This window comes from Cervus canadensis, chromosome X, assembly GCF_019320065.1.
Source record: "Cervus canadensis isolate Bull #8, Minnesota chromosome X, ASM1932006v1, whole genome shotgun sequence".
NCBI lineage: Eukaryota > Metazoa > Chordata > Mammalia > Artiodactyla > Cervidae > Cervus > Cervus canadensis.
Window position 1 is genome coordinate 30,713,206 of NC_057419.1, and position 14,973 is coordinate 30,728,178.

Below are 14,973 nucleotides of genomic sequence, written 5' to 3' on the forward strand. Positions count from 1 at the left end.
AAGACACTATTTTTAAAGCAAATTTTAAACATATTTTTAATAACTTTTATAATTTTTTTGTTTTTTTAATATTGTATTTTTGAGAGCCCAACCTTTATTGTAGATTTTTAATCTTTGCTTTTTGGTATTTGTTATCAATTCTGTACCTTTAGGAATCCAATCTTCAGTACCCATTTTTACTTAGGAGTGTGATTACTGGCTTGATTGCTCTCTCATCTTTTGACTCTGCTTTTTCTCCCCTAGGTCACCTCTATCTCCTCCCTCCCCCTTCTCTTCTTTACTTAACTCTGTGAATCTCTTTGGGTCTTCCAAGCTGTGGAGAACACAGGGAACTGATCTCAAGCTAGACTGGTCTCTCTCCTTTTTACACCCCCTCCTCTCATCCTGATCACCTCTATCTCCTTCCTCTCCCTTTTCTTCTCTGTAGAACTCCCTGAACCTCTCTGAGTGTTCCAGACTGTGGAGAGCAAATAGGGAATTGATTACTGGTTAGACTGCTCTCTCTGCTTTTGATTCTCCCTTTTCTCCTCCTGGTCACCTCTATCTCCCTCCTCCTTCTTCTCTTCTCTGTGTAACTCTGTGAACCTCTCTTGGTGTCCCCCACTGTGGAGAATCTTTTCACCATTAACCTAGATGTTTTATCATTGGTGCTGTGTGGATGGAGAAGGCTTGAGGCTACTATAAGAATAAGACTAAAAGCCAGAGGCAGGAGGCTTAAATCCAAAACTTGAGAATACCACAGAACTCCTGACTCACGGGATATTAATCAATTAGAGCTCATCCAAAAGCCTCCATACCTAAACAGAAATCAAGCTCCACCCAAAAGCCAACAAGTTTGAGCAAGATATACCAAGCTAATTCCCCAACAATGCAGGAACATAATTCTGATCACAAAAATATAGACGACCAAAAGTCACACCAAACCCATAGACACATCAAAATTCACTAATGGACAATTCACTGCACTCCAGAGAGAAGAGGTCCAGCTCCACCTACCAGAACACAGACAAACGCTTCCCTAACCAGGAAACCTTGACAAGACACTCGTGCAACCCCACTCACAGGGAGGAATCTCCACAATAAAGAGGAACCACAAACTTACAGAATACAGAAAGACCACCACAAAAACAGCAACCTAAACAACATAAAAAGGCAGAGAAATATTCAGCATGTAAAGGAACATGATAAAAGCCCACCAAACCAAAGAAAAGAGGAGAAGATAGGGAGTCTAACTGAAAAAGAATTCAGAATAATGATAGTAAAGATGATCCAAAATCTTGAAAGCAAAATGGGGTTATAGATAAATAGTCTGGAGACAAGGATTGAGAAGATGCAAGAAAAGTTTAACAAGGACCTAGAAGAAATAAAAAAGAGTCAATCAATAATGAATAATGCAACAACTGAGATCTAAAGCACTCTGGAGGGAACCAATAGTAAAATAACTGAGGCAGAAGACAGGATATATGTGGTGGGAGATAGAATGGTGGAAATAAATGATGCAGAGAGAAAAAAAAAAAGAATTAAAAGAAATGACGACAACCTCAGGGACCTCTGGGACAATGTTATATGCCCCAACATTCAAATCATAGGAGTCCCAGAAGAAGAAGACAAAGAGAAAGGCCATGAGAAAATACTCGAGGAGATAATAGTTGAAAACTTCCCTAAAATGTGGAAGGAATTAGCCCCCCAAGTCCAAGAAACCCAGAGCATCCCAGACAGGATAGACCCAAGGTGAAACACCCCAAGACACATATTAATCAAATTAACAAAGATCAAACACAAAGAACAAATATTAAAAGCAGCAAGGGAAAAGCAACAAATAACTCACAAGGGATCCCCATAAGGATAACAGCTGATCTTTCAAAACAAACTCTTCAAGCCAGAAGGGAATGGCAAGACATACTTAAAGTGATGAAAGAGAAAAACCTACAACCCAGATTACTGTACCCAGCAAGGATCTCATTCAAATATGAAGGAGAAATCAAAATCTTTACAGACCAGGAAAAGCTGAGAGCATTCAGCACCACCAAATCAGCTCTTCAACAAATGTGAAATGATCTTCTATAGATAGGAAACCCAGAAAATGTTTATAAACAGGAACCCCAAACAACACAGTAAATGGCAATGGGATCATACTTATCAATAATTACTTTAAATATAAATGTGTTGAATGCCCCAACCAAGAGACAAAGACTAGTTGAACAGATACAAAAACAACACTCCTATATATACTGTCTACAAGAGACCCACCTCAAACCTAGGGACACATACAGACTGAAAGTGAACGACTGTAAAAAGATATTTCAAGCAAATGGAGACCAAAAGAAAGCAGGAATAGCAATACTCATATCAGATAAAATAGATTTTGAAACAAAGGCTGTGAGAAGAGACAAAGAAGGACACTACATAATGATCAAAGGATCAATCCAAGAAGAAGGTATAACAATTGTAAATATATATGTGCCCAACAAAGCAGCATTGCAATATATAAGGCAAATACTAACAAGTATGAAAGGGGAAATCACCATTAACACAATAATAGTGGGAGAATTTAATACCCCACTCACTCCTATGGATAGATCAACTAAACAGAAACTTAGCAAGGAAACACAAACTTGAAATGATACAATGGACCAGTTAGACCTAATTGATATCTATAAAACAATTCACCTTAAAACAATGAATTTCACCTTTTTCTCAAGTGCACACGGAAACTTCTCCAGGATAGTTCACATCCTGGGCCATAAATCTAGCCTTAGTAAATTAAAAAAAAAAAAAAAAAAAAAGAAATCTTCTCAAGCATCTTTTGTGATCACAATGTAGTAAGATTAGATGTCAACTATAGGAAAAAAAAGTATTAAAAATACAAACATATGGACGCTAAACAACACACTTCTGAATAACCAAAATCACAGAATAAATAAAAAAGAAATCAAAATATGCATAAAAATAAATGAAAATGAAAACACAACAACCCAAAACCTATGGGATTCAGTAAAAGCAGTGCTAAGGGAAAGGTTCATAGCAATAGAAGCCTACCTCAAGAAACAGGAGAGAAATCAAATAAATAACCTAGCCCTACACCTAAAGCAACTAGAAAAAGAAGAAATGAAGAACCCCAATGTTAGTAGAAGGACATAAATATACATTAAAAAAAATAGGGCAGAAATAAATGCAAAAGAAACAAAGGAGACCATAGCCAAAATCAACAAATCTAAAAGCTGGTTCCTTGAGAAGATAAATAAAATAGACAAACAATTAGCCAGACTCATCAAGAAAAAAAGGGAGAAGAATCAAATCAACAAAATTAGAAATGAAAATGGAGAAATGACAGCAGAGAACACAGAAATACAAAGGGTCATAAGAGACTACTATCAGCAACTATATGCCAATAAAATGGACAACTTGGAAGAAATGGACAAATTCTTAGAAAAGTATAACTTTCCAAAACTGAACTGGGGAGAAACAGAAAATCTTAACAGATCCATCACAAGCACAGAAATCAAAACTGTAATCAGAAATCTTCCAACAAACAAAAGCCCAAGACCAGATGGCTTCACGGCTGAAATCAAAGACGACACAAGTAGATGGAGAAATATACCCTGTTCATGGATCAGAAGAATCAATATAGTGAAAATGAGTATACCACCCAAAGCAATCGATAGATTCAATGCAATCCCTATCAAGCTACCAACGGTATTTTTCACAGAACTAGAACAAATAATTTCACAATTTGTATGGAAATACAAAAAACCTTGAATAGCCAAAGCAATCTTGAGAAAGAAGAATGGAACTGGAGGAATCAACCTGCCTGACTTCAGGCTATCCTACAAAGCAACAGTCATCAAGACAGTATGGTACTGACACAAAGACAGAAACATAGATCAATGGAATCAAATAGAACGCCCAGAGATAAATCCACACACCTATGGACACCTTATCTTTGACAAAGGAGGCAAGAATATACAATGGAGAAAATACAATTTCTTTAACAAGCAGTGCTGGGAAAACTGGTCAACAACTTATAAAAGAATGAAACTAGAAGACTTTAACACCATACACAAAAATAAACTCAAAATGGACTAAAGATCTTAATGTAAGACCAGAAACTATTAAATTCCTAGAAGAAAAAAAAAACATAGGCAAACACTCTCTGATGTTAATCTTAGCAGGGTCCTCTATGACCCACCTCCCAGAGTAATGGAAATAAAAGCAAAACTAAACAAATGGGGCCTAATTAAACTTAAAAGCTTTTGCATAATGAAGGAAACTATAAGCAAGGTGAAAAGACAGCCTTCAGAATGGGAGAACATAATAGCAAATGAAGCAAATTTCATGGAATTAATCTCAAAAATATACAAGCAACACCTGCAGCTCAGTTCCAGAAAAATTAATGACCCAATCAAAAACTTGGCCAAAGAACTAAACAGATATTTCTCCAAAGAAGATATACAGATGGCTAACAAACACATGAAAAGATGCTCAACATCACTCATTATCAGAGAAATGCAAATCAAAATCACAATGAGTTACCATCTCATGCTGGTCAGAATGGTTGGTATCCAAAAGTCTACAAAAATACATGCTGGAGAGGGTGAGGAGAAAAGGGAACCATCTTACCCTGTTGGTGGGAATGCAAACTAGTACAGCCATTATGGAGAACAGTGTGGAAATTCTTTAAAAAACTAGAAATAGAACTGCTGTATGACCCAGCAATCCCACTGCTGGGCATATACACTGAGAAAACCAGAACTGAAAGAGACACATGTACCCCAATGTTCATCGCAGCACTATTTACAATAGACAGGACATGGAAGCAACCTAGATGTCTATCAGCAGATGAATGGATAAGAAAGTTGTGGTGCATATACACAATGGAATATTACTCAGCTATTAAAAATAATGCATTTGAATCAGTTCTAATGAGGTGGATGAAACTGGAGCCTATTTTACAGAGTGAAGTAAGTCAGAAAGAAAAACACCAATATAGTATATTAACACGTATATATGGAATTTACAAAGATGGTAATGATAACTCTATATGTGAGACAGCAAAAGAGACACAGATGTAAAGAACAGACTTTTGGATTCTGTGGGAGAAGGTGAGGGTCGATGATTTGAGAGAATAGCATTGAAACATGTATATTATCATATGTGAAATAGATCGCCAGTCCAGGTTCGATGCATGAGACAGGGTGCTCAGGGCTGATGCACTGGGATGACCTTGAGGGATGTGATGGGGAGTGAGGCAGGAAGGAGGGTCAGGATGGGGAGCACATGTACACCCATGATTGATTCATGTAATATATGGAAAAAACCACCACAATATTGTAAAGTAATTAGCCTCCAATTAAAATTAATTAAAAATAAATAAATAAATGCCAATAGTCTAAACATAATGAATTAAAAGCAGAAACTGTCAGAGTGGATTGAAAAATAAGACTCAACTTGCTGCTACAAGAAACTCATTTTAAATTTAAAGATATAAGTATATTAAAAGCAAAAGGACATATAAAGTTATATCATGGCAGCACTAATCAAAAAAAAATGCTGGAATAACTATATTAATGTAAGGAAAACCACATTTTAGGTCAAGGAAAGTTACCAGGTATAAAGAGAAGCATTACATGGTGATAAAGGGGTCGGTTCTCCAAAAGACATAAAAATCCTTAGTTTGTATATGCCTAACCACAGAGTATCAAAATAAATGAGGCAAAAACTGATAAAGATACAAGGAGAAAATGATGAATCCACTATTACTGCTGAAACTTCACTATCCCTCTGTTTACTGGAAGACAGAAAATCAGTAACAGTTTATCTGAACAGTACTGTCAATCAACTGAATTTAATTGACAGTTATAGAGTACTTCATCCAATGACAGCAGAATGAACATTATTCTCAGGCTCACATGGAACATTCACCAAATTACACCACATTCTAGGCCTTATAATGCACCTTAACAAATTAAAAGGAACAAAAAATCATACAAGGTATGCACAGACAACAAAGAAATTAAGCTAGAAGTCAATAACAGAAAGATAGCTGGAAAACCCCACAATACTTGGAGGTTAAACACCACATTTCTAATAACATATGGTCAAAGAAATCTCAAGAGATATTTTTAAATATATTGAACAAAATAAAAATGAAAATGCAGCATATCAAAATTTGTGAGACAAGGCAAAAGCAGTGCTTAGAAGGAAGTTTATCACATTGAATGCATATATTAGAAAACGAGAAAGATATAATATGAATAATCAAAACCTCCATCTCGAGAAACTAGAAAAAGGGGAGCAAATTAAATCCAAAGAAAGCAGAAATTTAATAATAAGCATTGGAACATAAACCAAGTAAATTAAAAATGGGAAATTAATAGAGAAAATCAAGGAAAACAGAAACTGGTTCTTTGAAATAAGAAATAAAGTTAATAAACTGCTAGCCAGGTTAATGCTAGAAGAAAAAAAGAGAAGACACAAATTACTAACATCAGAAATGAAAATGGAGCCACTACTACTGAGTCCATAGATATTAAAGTATAATAAACAAATAATATGTAAAATTTCACATCCACAAATTTGATAACCTAAATGCAAAGGACTAATTTCTTTTTTTAAATTTATTTGTTTTAACTGGAGGATAATCAGCTTACAATATTGTGATGGTTTTTGCCAATACAGCAACATGAATTGGTCATAGGCATACATGTGCTCCGTCCCTCCTGAAACCCCTCCCATTTCCCTCCCCACCCCATCCCTCTAGGTTGTCACATATCACTGGCTTTGGTTTCCCTGATCATACAGCAAACTCCCACTGGCTATTTTACATACAGTAGTGTATATGTTTCAATGTTATTCTGTCAAATCATCCCACCCTCTCTTTCTCCCACTGAGTCAAAATGTCTGCTCTGTGTCTGTGTCTCCTTTGCTGCCCTACAAGTAAGCCCATTGGTACAGGACTGATTTCTTGAAAGACTCAATCTACCAAAACTCACACAAGAAGAAATAGATGAGCTTAATAGGCAAAATTCTATTTTAAAATATCAAATTAGTAATTAATAACCATCCAAAAGAGAACAAGGGAAGTTTAGATGGATTCACATCAATTCCACCAAACACTGAAGTGATAACTTTTACCAATTCTTCACAATCTCTTTGAGAAAATAAGAGAGACTATTTCCTAACCCATTCTATAAGGACATTATCCTAATACCAAAACAAAACAAACAAAAAAAAAGTTGCAAAAAAGTAAAACAATAGATTGGTACTGCTTGTAGCATAAATACAAAAGTCCTAAGTAAAAATTTAACATATAAAATTGAATAATGTATAAAAATAATTGTACACTATGGCTAGGCAGGATTTATTAGTTGTCCAATGTTTTAACATTTGATGATCAATTACTATAATCTATCATATCAACAGACTAAAGAATAAAAATCATAAGATCATAAAAATAGATACTGAAAAAGCCTTTGGCAAAATCCAACACCCAATCATGATAAAACATTTCAGCAAACTAGGAATAGAGGGACATTTCTCAACTTGATAATGAACAATTATAAAACAAGTACAGCTGAAATTGTACTAAATGGAAAGGAGCTAGTGACATTTCTGCTAAGACCAGGAGCAAGTAAGGATGTTCCTCCCCTCTCACCACCTCTATTGCACTTCATACCTGCAAATATAACAAATCTAGTAAGATAAGAAAGGTATATATAAGGCATGTATATTGGGAAGGAAGAAAGAAGCCTGTCTCTGTTGGCAGATGATATAATTTTATATGTAGAAAAATCCCCAAAAAATCAACCAAAAACTTTTGTGATTAATACATGATTTCAGCAAAATTTCAAGATAGACTGTTAATGTACAAAAGTTTATTACTGTCTTGCATATAGGGTCAACATTACCATCTTCTAAATTCCATATGTATATGTTAATATACTGTATTAGTGTTTTTCTATATGCAAGACAGCAAGAGAGACACAGATGTAAAGAACAGACTTTTGGACTCTGTGGGAGAAGGCGACGGTGGGATGATTTGAGCGAATAGCATTGAAACATGTGTATTACTATATGTGAAATAGATCGCCAGTCCAGATTCGATGCATGACACAGGGCGCTCAGGGTCGGTGCACTGGGACAACCCTGAGGAATGGGATGGGGAAGGATGTGGTGGCAGGGTGGGGGAGCACACGTACACCCATGGCTGATTCATGTCAGTGTATGGCAAGAAACACTTCAATAAAGAATTCACTTGAATCAGTTCTAATGAGATGGATGAAACTGGAGCCCATTATACAGAGTGAAGTAAACCAGAAAGATAAAGACCAAACAGTATACTAACGCATATATATGGAATTTAAAAAGATGGTAACGATAACCCTATATGCAAAACAGTAAAAGAGACACAGATGTACAGAACAGACTTTTAGACTCTGTGGGAGAAGGCGAGGGTGGGATGTTCTGAGAGAATAGCATTGAAACAAGTATACTCTCAAGGGTGAAACAGATGACCAGCCCAGGTTGGATGCATGAGACAAGTGCTCAGGGCTGGTGCACTGGGAAGACCCAGAGGGATGGGATGGAGAGGGAGGTGGGAGGGGGGGTTCGGGATGGGGAACACATATAAATCCATGGCTGATTCATGTCAATGTATGGCAAAACCCACTACAATATTGTAAAGTAATTAGCCTCCAACTAATAAAAATAAAAAAAGAAACACTACAATATTGTAATTAGCCTCCAATTAAAATAAATAAATTAATTTACAAAAAAAATCGTTACTATCTTCTATGCCAAGAAAGAACAATAGGAATTGGAAATTTAAAAAAAAAAAAAGCAGTGTCTGAGCTCTGCCTCTCTGCTGCTGCTAAGTCACTTCAGTAGTGTCCGACTCTGTGTGACCCCATAGATGGCAGCCCACCAGGCTCCCCCTCCCTGGGATCCTCCAGGCAAGAACACTGGAGTGGGTTGCCATTTCCTTCTCCAGCCTTTAACTATTTGGTTTTGAGTCACAGTGGTAAGACTTTGTACTTGTTACAGTTTCATTGTACCTTTTTAGTTTCAGCACTCTGATCCCACAGTTCTCAGCCTTGTGCTTTACCAGAACAGTTTCAGGATTTATCCCAGGCAGAATCTTACATAATCTTTCCTCCAGTGCAGGAAAATATATATCTAACATATTACTAACTATCCCAAAGAAATAAAGACCTTTATATACTCCCCAGGAAATTCTACTTAATTTTAGGCATGAGCCCTCAGAACAAATCAGTGGAAACTCTGTCTTTAACCTAGATTATAGTTTTAACTTTAGAGGCAGTTCAAGTCTTCTATAAATTCAAGAGCTTTGTACCACAATTCCATGGTTTCAGGCAGGAAGGCATTTCTTAAGTTCCTAGTAAATATCTGTTGACTAGAAAATGTTTCTCCTTTGGAGTCAGGCATACTTAGGTAAGAATTCAGACTTTGAAACGTACTAGTTTTGTGCCCTTGGGCAATTTATTTAAATTCTCTTACCTTAAATTTTCTTATCTGTATTGTTGTTCAGTGACTCAGTCGTGTCCAACTCTTTGTGACCCCATGCCAGGCTTCCCTGTCCTTCATTACTTCCCAGAGTTTGCTCAAACTTACATTCATTGAATCATCAATGCATGCAACAGTCTCATCCTCTGTCATCCCCTTCTCCTCCTGCCTTCAATCTTTCCCAACATCAGAGTCTTTTCCAGTGAGTCAGCTCATCACATCAAGTGGCCAAAGTATTGGAGCTTCAGTTTCAGCATCAGTCCTTCCAATGAATATTCAGGGTTGATTTCCTTTAGGATTGACTGGTTTGATCTCCTTGCTGTCCAGGGCAATCTCAAGCATCATCTCCAGCACCACCGTTAGAAAGCATCAATTTTTCAGTGCTCAGCCTTCTTTATGGTCCAACTCTTACATCTATACATAACTACTGGAAAAATCATAGCTTTGACTATATGGACCTTTGTCAGCAAAGTGATGTCTCTGCTTTTCAATACACTGTCTAGCTTTCCAATATACTGTCTAGTTATGTCATAGCTTTCCTTCCAAGGAGCAAGTGTCTTTTATTTTTATGGCTGCAATCACTGTCCACAGTGATTTTGGAGCCCAAGAAAATAAAGTCTGTGTCCATTGTTTCCCCATCTATTTTCCATGAAGTGATGGGACTGGATACTATGATCTTAGTTTTTGAATGTTGAGTTTTATCTATATAGCAGAACCAATAACTCTTACCTCACAGAGCCGAATTTCATTTATGTTATAAGTTTCACTTATATAACTACAGAAATGGTTTCCACCGTTTGGAAGTGAACTGAAGGCTCGAATATAAAGTGGCAACAGAAAATAATTTTTTTAAAGCATTTTTGCATCCTGATCATGCAGGTGGTTGAAAGATTTGTAGAGCCACACACTAAAAAAGTAAATTTTAATGTATCAATTTTTAAAATAATAATTTAAAATATAAAATTAAGAAGGGCCACCACAGCCATGTCTTATCACTATCCTTAATATTTACCCAAAATTATTCCTAGAAATATATTTACTTAAAAAACTTGCACACATTTTAAGATCTTCAGAAATATAGTGTATTCTATATTCAGAAATATAGTGTATCCCAATGAACCAGCTGGATTATCTTTCACCAGAGAGCTGTCCTGGGGGTAAAAAGGTGACAAGTATTTCACCTTAGGTTCTTGAGCAGACCTTGTTTCAATTTAATGAGCTGATGTTTTGATTAATAGTGTTTTCAGTAGAAGCTGTTATACCTATAATGATCATGGATTGTAGACATTTACACCTTAACAGGTAAGAGCCCTAGGTCTAAACTCAGAAACTGCATACATTCAAATCAGAACTCAACTAATGCCTTAGCTATATGACTCTGAGTAAGTTATTTAACTTCTTCAAGCTTGAGTTTCCTTACACATACCATGAAAATCAATTAATGCCTGTCTCAGAGAGTGTCATTGTTTTTGTTCCATGGTAAATAATAAATAGTAATAAAAATGTTAGTTGTTGTAGATAATGATGATGATGATAAAGATTTATAATTTGAGAATTCAACAGTATCTGTTTAGCAGATGTATAGCATAGGAAGTTCTACATGCTTGCTTCTTACACTGACCCCTTCTCGAGAAGCAGCCTTAGGCAGTTGTTTCTGTATAAGATTGTCATGTCATGTGATATGGGACCTTGATATTCTGGCCACAAGTAACTGAAACAGAGATCTATGCAAAATCCAAAATTGGTGCTGTTGCCGTTTAGTCACTAAGTCGTGTCCAACTCTTCTGTGACCCCATAGACTGTAGCCCACCAGGCTCCTCTGTCTATGGGGTTTCCCAGGCAAGAATACCAGAGTGGGTTGTCATTTCCTTTTCCAGGGTAGTCTCCCTACCCAAAGATCAAACCTACATCTCCTGTATTGGCAGGCATATTCTTTACTGCTGAACCACAAGGGAAGCCCCAAAAGATCATTTTCAAATAACAACAGCTTTGGGCTTCTCCTGCAGTCTAGTTATTAAGACTCCATACTTCCAATGCAGGAGGCACAGGTTCAATCCCTGGTCAGGGAACAAAGATGCCACATGCCACAGATCATGACCCAAAAATCCAATTTTATGTCGTCTTTAAGATTTAGATGGCTTTTCCTGTGGGAGCTGCCGGGTTGAGAGGAGTGTGGCCTTCTCCTCTCCCCACCATGGCATGTGCTCATCCACTGATATCAGTGTACTCTGAAAAGGGGGAGTCCTCTGGCAAAAATATCACTTTGCCTGCTGTGTTCAAGGCTCCCATTTGACCCAATATTGTTAACTTTGTTCACGCCAACTTGCGCAAAAACAACAGACAGCCCTATGCTGTCAGTGAATTAGCAGGTCATCAAACCAGTGCTGAGTCTTGGGGTGCCGGTAGAGCTGTGGCTCAAATTCCCAGGGTTCGAGGTGGCGGGACTCACCATTCTGGTCAGGGTGCTTTTGGAAATATGTGTCGTGGGGGCCGCATGTTTGCACCAAGCAAGACCTGGCGATGTTGTCACCGCAGAGTGAATACAACACAGAAGCAATATGCCATCTGCTCTGCACTGGCTGCCTCAGCCTTACCAGTGCTGGTCATGTCTAAAGGTAATCACATAGAGGAAGTTCCTGAACTTCCTTTGGTGGTTGAAGATAAAGTTGAAGGCTACAAGAAGACCAAGGAGGCTGTTTTGCTTCTGAAGAAACTTAAAGCCTGGAATGATATCAAAAAGGTTTACGCCTCTCAGCGAATGAGAGCTGGCAAAGGCAAAATGAGAAACCGTCACCGTATCCAGCACAGGGGACCCTGCATCATCTATAATGAAGACTATTGTATCATCAAGGCCTTCAGAAACAACCCTGGAATTACTCTGCTTAATGTAAGCAAGCTGAACATTTTGAAACTTGCTCCTGGTGGTCATGTGGGACGTTTCTGCATTTGGACTGAAAGTGCTTTCCGAAAGTTAGATGAGCTGTACAGCACTTGGCGTAAAGTAGCCTCCCTCAAGAGTAACTACAACTCCCCATGCACAAGATGCTCAATACAGACCTTAGCAGAATCTTGAAAAGCCCAGAAATCCAAAGAGCACTCCGAGCACCATGCAAGAAGATTCATTGCAGAGTCCTGAAGAAGAATCCACTGAAAAACCTGAGAATCATGTTGAAGCTTAACCCATACGCAAAGACCATGCACTAGAACACCATTCTTCGACAGGCCAAGAACCACAAAATCCACATGGATAAGGCAGCAGCAGCACCAGAAGCCAAATCAGATCAGAAGGGGGTTCAGTTCAAGAAGCCTGTGCTGGGAAACAAAGAAAAGAAGGCTGTTGGCGATAAGAAGCTGAAGAAGCCTGTGGTGGGAAAAAGGCTGCAGGGACCAAGAAACCAGCAGCTGAAAAGAAACCCACAGAAAAGAAACCCACCTCAGAGGAAAAGAAGGCTGCTGCATAAACTTAAATTTGTTTATTCCATAAATGCCAAATCATTTTGGACAGCTAATTTTGAATAAAGACCTGAACAAAGAGGCAATGAGAAACATGAAAAAAAAAAAAAAAAAAGATTTAGATGTATTTTGTTTCTTTATCTTGTCTAATTGCTCTAACTAGATCTTCCAGTACCGTGTTGAAAAATGATTGTAATAGTGGGCTTCCTTGTCTTGTTCCTAATATTAGAGGAAGAGGTTTCAATTTATCATCACGGATATAATATCAGCTGTGTATTTGGCACACCTCATGCTGGATCATAAATATCATCGTTGAACCTAATCTCAGCTCGACCTTAACATGGGTATGCTGGCAATAAGACTTGATCCTCATGTCTTTCAGGTGCTGTTTTCACCAGGCCACCAGTACACATCTACCAAAGTCAAGTCCCAAAACTGCATTAACTGTTTACTTGAAACTACTGTGTGAGCTTTTGAGGCAACTAAATTCTGATCTGACTCAATCCTTAACAACATGTGCCCACAAAGTCCACCACTGGTAAAGCTAGACCTATCTGAGCTGCAGGAGCACTCATCCATTCAGACATTCTACAGGCACTGGGTTTACAAAGTCAGCAGTTGGGGTGTGAATCCGTGGTTCCCTCAGCCATGAGAAGAGATTTCAGTTCTTCTTCCTTAGTTGCATTGTCCCAGGGGCTGAGCTGTGGTTTGAGCTCCACCTCTGTGTGTGTTCCTCTCACCAATGTCTGCTCCCAAGATTGCCCCAGAGCACGGGCACCCAACCAGGAAGAAGGAGGTAAAGGCAGCCCTTGGGGCTGGCATAGTCAGAGGAAGCTTTGGCAGGGAGGAGTGCACAGGCAGCTCTGCCAGCATGGGTAGAGAAGGCTTTGGTTTGAGGGGCAAGGAAGCCTGCTCAAGATGGGTGCCCCTCCTAGTGCCCATGGAGGTAGGGGCTGGCATATGGGGGAAAGGGGTGCAATAGAGGACCCTCCCCTTTTGCACCACTGAACAGTGGTGACTGCTCCTATGGTGGCTTCTTCCACAGTCTTTCCCAATTGTGGAGCTCCTTAGTCCTATCCCTTCAGTCTGTCCCTTCACAAACCGCTGTCCCCTCCCTTGTCCATTCCCCAGACTGCACATTCCAGCACCTAGAACTCTTGAGCACTAGGAGACACCTATCTCAGGCTGGGGCACACAGGACTGTGGCACAGATCATCTGTGTAGGTCTTATTATGTCCTGCCTGGCACAGATCCCTTGCTGTGCTCTCCTTTGATCCCTTGAAACTCCTTCTCTGTCCTAGCTGAGCTCCCCATTGGTGGAAGGGCTTCCCTGAGTGTGGGAACCTGTCTTCTCCTTTAGCTCACCAACCCAGGGGTGCAGACTTTGTCTCATTTCTTTTTTTTTTTTTTTTATCCTATCCCGTTACATGAGAGGTTTTCTTGTACTTTGAGGTGCCTGAGATCCTCTGCTAGTGATCAGTAAGTGCTCTGTGAGAATTGTTCCATTTGTACATGCATTTTTGATGTACTTGTGGGGAAAGGAAAACTCCGTATCTTCCTATTTCACCATCTTGACCTTACAATCTATCTTGCCTTAGCATATTTTTTCAGGTTCCTTGTTAGATTCTATTTAGATAGTTAGACCTAGGGTGCTTCTTTCACTAATTTCTTGGCAAAATTATTGTCCTTTGGCACTCTTCGTTCTCATATCTGCATGCAGGACACACATGAATTTAATAAGTCCTTAGGCACTTAGATTGAGAAGAATTTAGTTCCATTTGTTAGTACTAACTGCAGATGACTTATATCACAAGATATCAGAAGTCTATAAGAGGAATCTCAAGAAAGATGTCAGGATCTCTCCATCCCCATTTATTTTGCTACTGCTTATGATGCCAGATGGGGTTGAATTGAGAGAGAACTGAAAAAGTTACTGTAATAAAGACAGATGTATAGCTTCTATAAGCCTTTCTGAAAGACATGAAAGAAGTCAGTAAA

The 14,973-nt window shown here is 38.4% G+C and overlaps 1 pseudogene; it reads left to right on the forward strand.

The window, feature by feature from the left end:
- The first annotated feature begins 11,716 nt into the window (after positions 1 to 11,716).
- LOC122435843 lies at positions 11,717 to 13,067 on the forward strand (annotated as a pseudogene).
- The last annotated feature ends 1,906 nt before the right edge of the window (positions 13,068 to 14,973 follow it).